At 48.9% G+C, this 12,889-nt stretch overlaps 1 long non-coding RNA gene across 1 annotated transcript; it reads left to right on the forward strand.

Moving 5' to 3' along the window:
* The first annotated feature begins 4,142 nt into the window (after window positions 1-4,142).
* Window positions 4,143-9,143, forward strand: LOC114484120 (uncharacterized). The gene is made up of 3 exons (XR_003676638.1): window positions 4,143-4,327; window positions 4,698-4,798; window positions 8,890-9,143. It is a non-coding gene; the product is annotated as an uncharacterized lncRNA (long non-coding RNA).
* Window positions 9,144-12,889: the final 3,746 nt, after the last annotated feature.

Below are 12,889 nucleotides of genomic sequence, written 5' to 3' on the forward strand. Positions count from 1 at the left end.
GAGGGGCCACCCAGGATCTGCCCTCTTCGAAGAAGCAGAAAACCTCGCCCCGGGCAGGGGGCAGATGATTCCGAGGAGTGCAGGAGACGGGCGTCACTGCCCTCGGGCCTGAGCTTGGCTGGTGAGCCTTGTACTCCACGTCCGAGCTCTGGGCCCAGCCTGTGGGGCGCCGGCCTGCGCACCCAGGACTGCGATGCTCAGCCACGGCGCAGGCCAGGCCCCCAGAGCTCCTTGGGTAGGGTCCTCCAGCCTGCTCCAGGCCCACCCTCCCCCGCAGCTGCGTGCCCCCTGCATCCCACCCTTTCCTCTCTTTGTGTTGAAAACTGGCTGAGGAGAGTAGGAAACGCTGGCCCTGGGAAGCCCCAGAGGCCGCTCAGGCTCAGCTAGGAAACCGCCTGTGTGCTTCCCCCAGCCCAGGGGACTTGGTGGGCGGCACGGGGGCGGGGGGCGGGGGGCGGGTAGACGCTGCCTCGTCAGCCTTCCTGTGGCAGCAGCCGCGGGGCCCCCACCAGGTCTGCCTCCTGCCTGAAGCCTTAGGGTCACCCAGAAGCCCAGAGGTCACCAGGCAGGAGGAGGGCGGTGTGGGGCACGGGGACGAGAGAGGATGAAAGGCCTTCTCGACAAGCTCTTCCGCAGCCAGAGGGGAGACTTAGCAGAGGCCTCACCTCCTCAGGAAACCGCCTGAGGAGGCTTCCAGCCCCAGCTCCCGGCTAGAAGCTCAAAGAAACCCGGAGGCTCAAGGAACAGCCCATCTCGCGAGCCCAGTTTATCCTTGATCAGGGGCCCAGGTGTGTGGAAGTCTCTGAGGCACGAAAGGTGGGGGAGCACCTGGGCCCTCTCTCTCCAGCCCCAGACAGCCCGGCAGCCCCAGTGACCCCCTCCTCCCCAGGACTAAACAGAAGCCCACATCTTTAACATGGCTTGTTTTTTTAAATCAAGCTGTAACCTAAGCTCACCTTGGGCCCCTCCCAGCCCCCCATTCCCTCAGAATCTTTTGTTTCTTTATATTTTGCTAATTCCCAAGTAAAACAAGCACGACATTACAGATAAACAAAAAGAAGAAAAAGATAAGTTGCCATCACTCCCCCAGCCAGTGTGGACAGCTTGGTGTATTTCCTTCTAGCCTCTTTTCCTCTGCTTTTGCACAGCTAGGGGTTTTAGAGTCCAAAATGTCCTGGGCTTCAGCCCTGGTGCTGCCGGTACTGAAACCTCAGTGGAGGGGATCACATGACCTACCCCACTGGCTGCTGGGAGGATGATCAGAGGACGCCGGCTGTCAAGTACTGGCGAGTGCTCAGTGTGTGATCACGACTCCAGTCATCTTGCATGCTCCCTTGCTTACATTTCACTCCCGAGACGAGCGGGGCTCAGAGAGGTGAAGTGACTTGGCCAAGGTCACACAGCCAGGAAGTGGATGGTTAGAACCCAGACAGAACGACTTGCACAGCAGCCCAGTGCCCCCACCCCCACACTGCTGGAGAATCCAGCAGGGATGAGGAGGCCCCTGACCACCCTGGCCTTCCCTCCTCACACGTTCTAGACATCGAAGACCCCAGGGCCATCAACAGAGCCTCCTTTCAGGCTGGGGCAGGGCTGAGCTGGCCGCTTCCTCCCCCTCCGACTTGGCAGAAAAGCCTTTTTGTTGTGGCTCACATAGAGGCCATTCTCCTCCAGCTCACGGGAAGAAATGGCCAGCTTCCTGTCCATCCACAGCCGCCCAGGCAGCAGTGGACTCCTCCGTGTACATCCAAGAGGAGCAGGGCTTCCTGCCCCTCCAGGTCCTCTAGGTCTGCCTCAGGGGCCCGAGGCTGCCGGACTTTGCCCCTCGATTCGTGAAACCACACAAGGGGGTTGGGCACAGCCTCCTCTCAGCTTTCCTGGCGAATGCTGGGGATTCCAGGCCTCAAGGCACTCTCAGCACACAGCAGTACCGCCCTCGGCCTACTGCTCAAGTGGCCTCATGACCCACAAAGCGCTGGCAGAGCCCCTACCAGGCTGCTTGCTCTGTCCCAAATGTCCTGGCACTTGCTTGCCTCTCTGCCTTTGCTTGTGTTGTTCCCTCCTGCTGGAAAACCCTTCCCTGCATATTTTATCCTACTCAAATTGCACAGATCCTTTAAGGCACAGGTTAAGGCTTGCCTTTTCCAGATTTCCACCCTCCCTCCTCAAGATGAGTGTTTCCTTCAACCCCTGGCTCACCCAGCACTTGCATCCTAACCATTCCTTGCCTCTGACTCCAGTCTGCCCATACTAACAGGCACCCAGATGCTGAGTGTGACTCCATCACTCACAGGCTGTGTGTCCTTGGGCAAGTCACTTCACCTTTCTGGGCCCATCTGTAGAATGCGGCCAATAGCCATGCCTATTTCATTCAGCTGTGAGGCTTGATTGAGCTGATCCATGGAAACACTTAGAACAGCCCACAGCAGGCTCTCAATAGTTTGTTACTCATATCTCTGTTTTAGGTGCAGGTACCTGATGGGCACTAGGAGGCATACCTCCTTGCCTTCCTCTCCAGGAGTATTTGTGGGATGGGGTCAAAGGTCGACAAGCCCAAGGACAGGTGCCAGGAAGAGGGACATTCCTCTCCCACCAGCTCCCCCCCTCAGCTGCCATGGCCTCACCCTGCCGACCCCGGCGGCCCAGCCCCTCCTCACCCGCAGTGCCAGCCCTTCTTTCCAGATCTTGAGCACGAGGCCCTGGGCTCAGGTTTTCTCCGCAAGTGCTCCTGTCACCTCCCACCCCTACATTTTTCACCCACCTCACTCTGCCAGAAATAGCCTCCAAACTCCCCTTCTCTTGCAGCCAATCCAACAGGCCCCTCCTGGAAAAACTATATCATTCCCCTGCCAGCATGGATGACAGCAATAAACTGGATTCCATTAAGAAATTATTGAGTCAGTGGAAAGGGAGGGGCAGCTATACCCCAATAATTTCATCAGAAAATTACACAGCACCATCCTAAAACCTGTTGACTTTAGCCAGATGAAGGTTCCTTCGTAGATGGGGACACTGAGGCCTGGACAGGAGGCTGATTTGACCACAGTCACTCACTGAGTCTTTAAACTGGCGCCCAGGGCTTCCCCGGTGTCGCAGTGGTTGAGAATCTGCCTGCTAATGCAGGGGACATGGGTTCAAGCCCTGGTCTGGGAAGATCCCACATACCGCGGAGCAACTAGGCCCGTGAGCCACAACTACTGACTGAGCCCGCGCGTCTGGAGCCTGTGCCCCTCAACAAGAGAGGCTGCGATAGTGGGAGGCCCGTGCACCGCGATGAAGAGTGGCCCCCGCTCGCCGCAACTAGAGAAAGCCCTCGCACAGAAACGAACACCCAACACGGCCAAAAATAAATAAATTTTAAAAAATTAAATAAATAAACTGGTGCCCAGGCAGGACTCCACCCCCACCCTCTCTCACCATGCGCCCCACGCCACCTCCCCACCCCTCATGGGGCCTCCCTCTTCTGCACTTTGGAAGAACTGAGGGCAGGGTGTTGTGGTTCATCCAGCTTTCCTGATAAAGGGCATTTCTGTGCTTCACGCGCACATGAAGCACAGCCTTCAACACAGCTAGTGGAGGGGACATCTGCCCTCTGCAAATAGCCCCCCGTTGTCCCGTGAGAACAAGACCCCGCTTCCTCCCAGTCCATGGATTCCGGTAGAGCTGGCCCTATTGCCTTGGTGGCCAGATGATCTCATGACCCAGAATCCAGCCAATCAGAACCCCAGCGCATGATCCAAGGGTGGGTAGAAAACCCAAGCCTGGCCAATTAGGGACTCCCTGTGACTTCTTCTGGAGCCCCAAGGAGAGACAAGCCCTGTGTCTGCTGGGATTGCTGAGCTCCTGGAGTGTGACTCTGGAGCTGCTGATGGGTCATCTCGCCACCACACAAAGAGAGCCTGCCTCAGAGCAGAGCCAGCAGAGGAATATAGAGCCTTGAAGATTCTGAAAGGCACCACTTGAGCACCTAGATCCAGCTGTGTCTGAAGCTCTTTCAGTTACATATACCAATAAACTCCTTTTATTTCTTAAGCCATTGTGTGATTATTTTGTCTGTTTGTTTGTCCTCACTGATGCCCAGGGTGCCCTGAGTTCCAAATTTGTGCTTAGCTTAACACATTCTTCTTGCAAATCTAGGACTCTTCTCAGGAAAGTGCCAACCCCCAGGACCACAAGCCACCCATCTCTTCAACACTTGAATGTTTACTGAGCATGTTTACTGGGGTCCCTGGCACAACTACCAGACTCAGTAAAGCTGCCTAAGACAACATAGGACACCTGAGTCTTCACAAGAGGCCCTGGGAATCACGTAGCCAAATGGTAGCAGGTGAGGGGAATGGGGAGGCTCACTTAACTGTTACATGGGCTTTTTCAGATTGCATAAGGTAACCGACAATGAGAAAACCACAGAAAAGCCAAAGCTGTCTATGAAAAATGCCATCAATATCTACTTTTTCGCCAAACAACTTTAACAAAAAATTTTTGGTTTTTTGGCTGAGAAATGCGGCTTGCGGTATCTTAGTTCCCCGACCAGGGATCAAACCCATGCTGGGTCTTAACCACCGGACCACCAGGGAAGTCCCCAACCTTAACAATGTAAATGTAAATCCTACAGGCTTTCCCTTATGAGTACATATTAATACATGTTCATACCAGGCATGTTGGTTTTTTTTAACCTGCTTTTTTCATTAATATAGCATGAAATTTGGATGAGAAACTTGACCTGCAGGAGACTTTCACTTTATTTGTTGCTTGAATTTTTCTGAGGATGCACTGTATGCCCATCATGATGAAATAAGTGAGTAAACAGTATATCTTTAACCCCTTTCATGTCCACAGGTTGATTTCTACAACATGCTTTTGGTGGATACATTCTGCGGATGCCCCGGAGGAGATTCCTCAACCCACGTCTGGACAGTTACAGATAATATTGTGGAAACATCCATAATTATCGCAAATAGTTTTTGGGGGCTCATAACTGCACCAGACTTTATATGCTTTACTGACATTAATCCTAATAAGAACCCCACAGGGCAGTTCTTCTATTTGTACTTCACACTAGAGGAGCCCAAGGCTCAGAGAGGTGAAGGAACTTGCTCAAGGTCACACATCTAATCGGTGGTGGGGCCTGAACTGAAGCCGCACCTGCTCTCAATTGTTCATTTATTCAATGAACATCTACTGCTGTCGGGGGGCAGGCCAAGGATCCAGCAGGGAACTAACACAGAGACCTTCCCTCATGGGGCTCACATTCGAGGAAGATGAGCATCCCAGGCAGAGGAAGTAGCCAGTGCAAAGATCCTGAGGCTGGACCAAGCCTGACAAATTTGAGGAACAGAAAGGAGATAAGGAAGGTGAAAAGGAGAGAGAAAGAGAGCAAACCCAGGCCACGGGGTCAGGAGTTGGATTTATTCTAAGCTTGACAAGAAGACTTTGGAGTATTTTAAGGAATGGGGAGGGAGGAGGCGGGATCTATGATTTTAGAATATTTCTCTGCCTACTGTATGCTTTGATAAACTACCTTTGCAAACATCCATGATTCTTGCCTTTAGAGAAAGTTCTAGATATGAAAACAAAGTGGAATCACCAGCCCACAATGTTCTAAGCTTTTATTACATACTGACAAATTACCCTCCAGAAGGAGAGTAGCACCTGTTTCTACTCCTCCCGCAAGTGGCTGAGTGCCCATCCCCCCCACCCCTCACACACCTGGAATGAGATCATTTTTATCAACATGATTGGTGGAAGCAATATTGTTTTGTTGGTTTTACCTGCAGTTCTTTGATTGCTGCTGAGTTTGAACATTTTTCTCATGTTTGTTGTTAACTGTTTAGAGGGTTTTTTTTAGGGGAGGGGAGGAAGGCCTGCTTATGCCCATTGCCCAGTTTTCTTTGGTGGCGTTTCTTCTCATTGATTTGTGGGAACCTTTTATAGTGTGACAAAATTGACCCTTTGCCAATCAATGAGTTTTAGAGCCAGGAAGTTCCACAAATGGGTAAACTGAGGCCAGGACAAGAATGGGTACTGGCTCTAGTCCATGCTCTCAGCTCTCTGGGGCCATGCTTGTTCTGGGAAGATGCCTCTGCCAGCTGTGTTCATTGCCTAGAGAGGTACCCTCCCCTCCCGCTGGCCCCTCCTGGTGTCTTTCCCTGCTCCACCCCAACTCCCCACCAGAGCCTCTTAAGGGTTCCTGGTGGAGAGGAAGACATTCTGCAGACAATGGCTGTGTGTACAGATGATGTCACCGATGGGGGAGTGGGTCCCAGAGAACAGAGCTTAGTTTCCTGGGGGGGGGTGCGGGTGAGGGTGAGGGAGTGGTGCCCCTGTCCTCCCCTTGTCACCAGTTACCAGGAGGGGCCACAGAGTTGGACTGGGAGACGGGCTGCACACACACCCTGCCCCAGCAATCTTCCCTGGGCAGTGCGGGACTGCAGGAGCATGAAACACGAAAGGGGCATCAGAGAAGGGCAGTGGGGTGAACCAGAAAAAGTCCTAGATCAGGGCTCAGAATCCTGGGTCGGAGACCAGCTCTGTCTGAGCAACTCTTTGAGCTCTCAGCCTTTGCCATGAGATGGGGGTTGTTTCCAGAGCTAGTGCTAAGAATCGGTGAAATGATGGACTTAAAAATGTGCAAACATGAAGCTGTGCTTACTGTGGTGGCATCAGTGCTTTTGCCTGCCCAGCACCCATCTTCCCATCTCTTGGCTCCTCTAGGGAGCCACCCCTCTCCCACTCTGAGTTCATGAATTGCAGAAAGGCTGCCCCTCCCCCCCAACTTCAGGGACAGGTGAGACCCAGGTGGAGGCAGTCCCCTATCCCCTCCTCCATCCCTACCAGGGATGGGCTATGTCCAAGTCATCTCTGGCCTTTGTTCACACATAGAACTACCTGTGTGAAAATAAGCAGCACACAAGGAAACAGAGACGCAAGACAGAAAGATGGCATTGTTTGAACCGCTGGATACAGCCAGACCTGACAGCCATCCCCCTTACTCTTGTGAGAGCCAATAAATACTATCTTTGGTCAATCCAGTTTGAGTTGGAATTTCTGTGATTTGTAACTCAAAAAAAAAATACAACCGAACACAATTGTCACTTAATTCAGTCCTTCGTCACCAAAGTCTGGGGTTCAGTGAGAATAGATTTGTCCCAGGTCACATACCACTTAGCTGTAGAGTGAGAGCTCTGGAAGCCCAGATGCACTCCTCCTCAGCCACATTCCCCGCTGGCCTGCTCAGGATGTACAGCCCCGTCACTCTCCCTCACTTCCTTGCGAATTCACAAGTTAACAAAAGGCTTTATAAACAAGTGATCTTGTTTGTTTTCATAAACAAATCAAGCAGAGTTTGGGTCTGCGTCTAGGGTGGCAATAGCACCCCACTGGGCCAGTCTTGTGCCTCAACTTGCACTGTAGAGTCCAGTGGTCCTGACCACACCTCTGTAAGTCAGCAAAACTACATTTTGTTGGTCCTGTGTGAAGTGAATCCTGTATCCTGCCTGGGCTCGAACTAATACAGCAGGAGAGAAGCTGAAATTCCCAGATCCCTGGACATGTGTGTTGTCTATTTTAATACTTGCTTCCACGTTGCCCTTCCAGGTCGCACGACAGCTTGCCTCACTGGGCCACTGGGTAACCTTGTGGAGAGATGCGGATGTGGGGCTCCCACCATGGGTCCAGGAACCTGCCCCTGAGGTGCAACCTCGGGTTCTGGAGCGAGTGTCCTGGCTGATGAACAGTTGTACACTGGGGCACCCGCGGCCACCTCTGGCTGGACACATGCCCAAGAGCACGTGAGGGGCCCAGGCCCCGCCAGCCACTAGTGGCCACTGCCAATTGAGACCAGCCTGGAGCGGCTTCCCCTCTCCTGTTCAGAGGCAGGACAAAAACCTGACAGGCGTGTTTTCACCAGCGTGAGAGTTTCGGCCCCTCTTTGGGCACTGTTTGTGTTTCGGGTCACGCTGTTGGCTGCCCCACCCCCTTCTTTCCTCTGCCAAAGTGACACTCCCTGGGCTGCCAGGCCTCCAGGAAGCTGGCAGTTCCTGCCCTGAGCTGCCCAGTGGGAATCTCCTTTTCCTATTCCAGGCACTTCCATATCCTCTGTTACATTTCGTTCTCTCATCACAGTCCAGCAAATGGGAGGTATAGCCTCCACCTTACAGACAGGGAGCTGAGGCCCAGCAAGGGAAGGCAGCTTGCCCAAGGTCACACAGCAAGTCAGGGGCTGAGAACGTGAAAACTGACCCCCAGCCCAGTATCCCCTCCCCACCCCCCAAACCCAAACTCAACCACCAGACAAGGATCAGGCCTGGTAGCAATCCCCTCTCTCCAGTCGGTCCATTCATTCAACAAATACTGAAACTTCCCGGGCACCAACTGCAGAGGGTTGGCCCTGGACCAAACCCCGCCCACCTCCTGTTTTTGTAAATAAAATTTTGTTGGAACACAGCCACTCCCATCCATCTGTGTATGTCTATGGCTCCTTTCTGCTACAGGCAGAGTTCAGTCAAAACAGAGACCATCTGGCCCCCAAGCTTAATATATTTACTATGGGGCCCTTTACAGAAAAAATGTGCCCAGGGCCACATTATGACTTTCTAGGTACTTCTGCACCTTCATGAACCCTTCCTTATAAAAAACTATAAATATGCTTATATATATATATGAATCCGAGTCCCCCTAAAACCAAATCCCCTTACTGAATTTATGATTAATCTCTCTATCCAAAACTTGGTTCCCCTGCTGTCCCCCCTGATCTCAGTCCTATGCTAACTGAACCCTAATCAACCAGCGTCAGATGTCTAAGATTGCTGTTGTCCATAACATCATTAATGTCCTAAAATTGCTGTTAGAGATTCATCATTAATGTACAAACTCGGGTTCTTTCTCCAGGGCAAGATGAGCTCACAGACCACCTCCCGCCACCCGCCTCAGCCATGGACCACCTGGCTAGAGAATCGTAAGCCAGAGACATCCTGACTCCCAAAACACGATTAAGAAATGTCACAGAAACGTCACAAGATGATGACTAATCCCAGTTCCTTTGTCCTTAACCTTTAAAACATCCTTAACTCGAAGACCAAGATGGGGTGGATCGGAGACTTGTCTCCCACTCCCTTGCTTGGGGCCCTGCAAATAAACCCTTACTTTGCTGCAGACACCAGCTGTCAGAGTTTGGCTTTCTGCACCGTGGGTACACGAGTCCTTGCTCAGTTACATACACATAAAATTATAGACATAGCTATAGATATATAATTATATTTTATGACTGCATTGGTATAAAGACAAATATAATCCAGGCATGACTGTATCCTTTTTCTACTGTTTTAAATCAATTCCAACATTTCTATGAGCCACTAGAACTCTTGTGGACCTCAGGCACTGCACCTGCTACGCCTCACAGAGACGTCAGCCCTGAGAGTTAGCCATAGGTGGGTCCCGCACTGCTGAGAGTAGAGCCCCAAAAGGAGACACTCCAATGTTTAGCCCTCACCTTGGTCCTTACCACAACAGTAGAGGTTGCAGGGAGTTTTGACAGCTTTGAAGGGAACCACTCAGGACTCAAAGTGATTGCATACATTTCTTAGGATGAAAAATTTTATTCTCTTTCAAATTCTTATATTTTGTATTTTTCAATTTTAAAATTACTTTTGGGGGATAAATAACAAATGCACACAGGTTAAAAAATATTTTGAATGCCCCAAATGATTTACAAAAGAATATAACGCTCCCTTCCACTCCTGCACCCCCATCCCCTTCCTACCACTAGTGCGATTCCTTCCATGCAGACTGCATATTCAAGAAGAGATGTGTGCAGTTTAATGCACATGCTGTTCCACTCCCGGCTTTTTTTTCCATCTTAAGTCTACATTCTTATGCATAAATTCATCCTGTCATTGTTGAATAGCTATTTAGTATTCCACTGAATGAATATACCACAATTAGGATGTGCGGGTATTTCCAATATTTTTCTATTACAGCATTGGAACAGAGACTACTTCTATACAGACTGGCTATGCCTGGATATTAGGAAACTTTTTTTGCCTCCAAAAAAATCTCTCAGAAAAGAGGGAGTCCCCTTTACTGTATATACAAATTCCCATTACCTGATGCTTTCTGATTCCTTTATTTTAAACAAGGAAGTACTACTTGCGGAAGATACAATAGCCTGAAATGACCTCAGTGAATTCTAATTTGGGATGTTTATGGCGGACACCCAATAGAATTGGTTAGAGGGGGGAAAGGAGGCAAAGGCACTTAACACAAATGCCATAATTTTTCGTGGGGATATGACTTCACAACTGCAAGTGTTAAAATAACACTGTAAACAAACCTTTTAAAGATCACTTTAGAAAGCAATGCTTTAAAATTAAGAATGTCCCTTCATCAGACACCATTAAGAAAATGAAGAGGAAGTCACAGATCAGGAAAAGATACTTGCAATCTGTATGGCCAGCAGAAGACTTGTATGCAAACTATATAAAGAACTTCTACAAAGCAATAAGGAAAAAAAAAGCAGATCATACAAAAGAAAAATGGATAAAAGACTCGGTCAGCACTTTATTAAAAAAGGATATCCCAATGACCAATAAACATATGAAAACACGCTTAACTTCATTAGCCATCAGGGAAATGCAAATTAAAACAACAATGCAATACTACTATCTACCCACCAGAATGGCCAGAACCAAAACAGAAGACAATACCAAGTGTTGACAAGGATGTGGAGCAATCAGAACTCTCATACCCTGCTGGTAGGAATACAAATTGTACAACTTTGGAAGACTGTTTGGCATCATCTGTGAAAGCTGGACATATGTATATTCTCTGATCCAGCAGCTTCGCTCCTAGAAATATACTCAACATTATGGAAATGTTGGTGATATCTCAACAAAAATGCTCACACATATTCATGAAAAGGCATGTATAAGAAAATTCAAAGCAGTAGTACGATATTGTGATCAATAATAAAAAACATAACTTTGGGGCTTCCCTGGTGGCGCAGTGGTTAAGAATCCGCCTGCCAATGCAGGGGACACGGGTTCGAGCCCTGGTCCGGGAAGATCCCACATGCCGTGGAGCAACTAAGCCCGTGTGCCACAACTACTGAGTCTGCGCTCTAGAGCCCGTGAGCCACAACTACTGAGCCCATGTGCCACAACTACTGAAGCCTGTGCGCCTGGAGCCTGTGCTCCGCAACAAGAGAAGCCACCGCGATGAGAGGCCTTCGCAACCGCAACAAAGAGTAGGTCCCACTCTCCGCAACTAGAGAAAGCCTGCATGCAGCAACGAAGACTCAAAGCAGCCAAAAATAAATAAATAAATAAATAAATAAAACCAAAAAAACACATACCTTTGGTCTTCCTCTAAGTTCCTGGCACATAGCTCCTAAATTCCTTGGAACTTCCTAAGTGATAAGAGCGATAAAGGTATGTTGTTATGCTATTGAAGTGATTTTTGGAAAGCCCCTAGGTAAAGTAAGACTGGGGACAGGTTGCTAAGGGAACCAACCACATGATTGGAGGCTTGGAGTTTCAGTCCCACCCCAACTTCTGGGGAGGAAAGAGGAGCTAGTGATTAAGGTCAGTCACCAATAGCCAATGATTTGAACTATCAAGCCTATGTAACAAAGTCTCCATAAAAACCCCAAAGGGTGGGGTTTGCAGAACTTCCAGGCTGGTGAACACATATAGATGCAGAGAGAGGGGTGTACTCAGAGAGGGCATAGACACTCCGAGTCCCTTCCCACATACCTTGCCCTATGCATCACTTCCATCTGGCTGTTCCTGAGTTATATCCTTTTATAATAAGCTGGTAATCTGGAAAGTAAACTGTTTCTCTGAGTTCTGTGAGCCACTCTAGCAAATTAATTGAACCCACGTGGGGGAGTCGTTAGAACCTCTGATCTATAGTTGGTCAGTCAAAAGCACAGGAGACAACCTGGACTTTTGATTGGCATCTGGAAATTGGCCAGGGGAGTGGGGTGGGTTAGGGGAGGCTTCTTGAAGGACTGGGTCCTTAACCTGTGGGATCTAATGATATCTCCAGGTAGTGTCAGAATTGAGTTGACTACTTGGTAATGTTGAAAAACGCACATCAGAATTGGTGTCAGAATTTGTAATAGCCAAAGACTGTCAACAACAGTAGAATGGATCGATTGTGGTATATACATACAAATACTATAGCGCATTGAAAATGAACACATTATAACAGCATGTAACGGCTTGGAAGAATCTCAGAAACATGAGCGAAGGAAGGTATACATAAAGGAGTATAGGCTGTACGATTCCATTTATATAAAATTCAAAAATAGGCAAGCTAGCCACGAGGTAGAAAAAACCTAAGTGTCCATCGACAGATGAACAGATAAACAAAATTGATGTATCCATACAATGCAATATGATTCGGCAACAACATGCATGAACCTGGAAAACACTACGCTAAGTGTAATAAGCCAGACACAAAAGTACAAAGATTGTATGATTCCATTTGTAAGAAATATCTAGAAGAGGCAAATGCATAGAAATAGGAAGTAGATTAGAGGTTACCAGGGGCTGGGGTAATGGAGAAATAAGGAGTTATTGCTTTGTGCTTAGAGTCTGGGGGGATGAAAAAGCTTTGGAAACAGATAGCAGTGATGGTCGCACAACAATGTGGAGGTAATTAATGCCACTGAATTCACACCTAAAAATGGTTTAAATGGAAGCTTTCTTCCCTCCCAGTTTTATTGAGATATAGTTGACCTGCAGCACTGTATAAGTTTAAGGTGTACAACATAATGATTTGACTTACATACCTCATGAAGCAAGTACCACAGTAAGTTTAGTGAACATCCATTTTATCATGTAGATACAAAATTAAAGAAATAGAAAAATGTTTTTTTCTTGCAATG

This window comes from Physeter macrocephalus, chromosome 17, assembly GCF_002837175.3.
Source record: "Physeter macrocephalus isolate SW-GA chromosome 17, ASM283717v5, whole genome shotgun sequence".
Lineage (NCBI taxonomy): Eukaryota > Metazoa > Chordata > Mammalia > Artiodactyla > Physeteridae > Physeter > Physeter macrocephalus.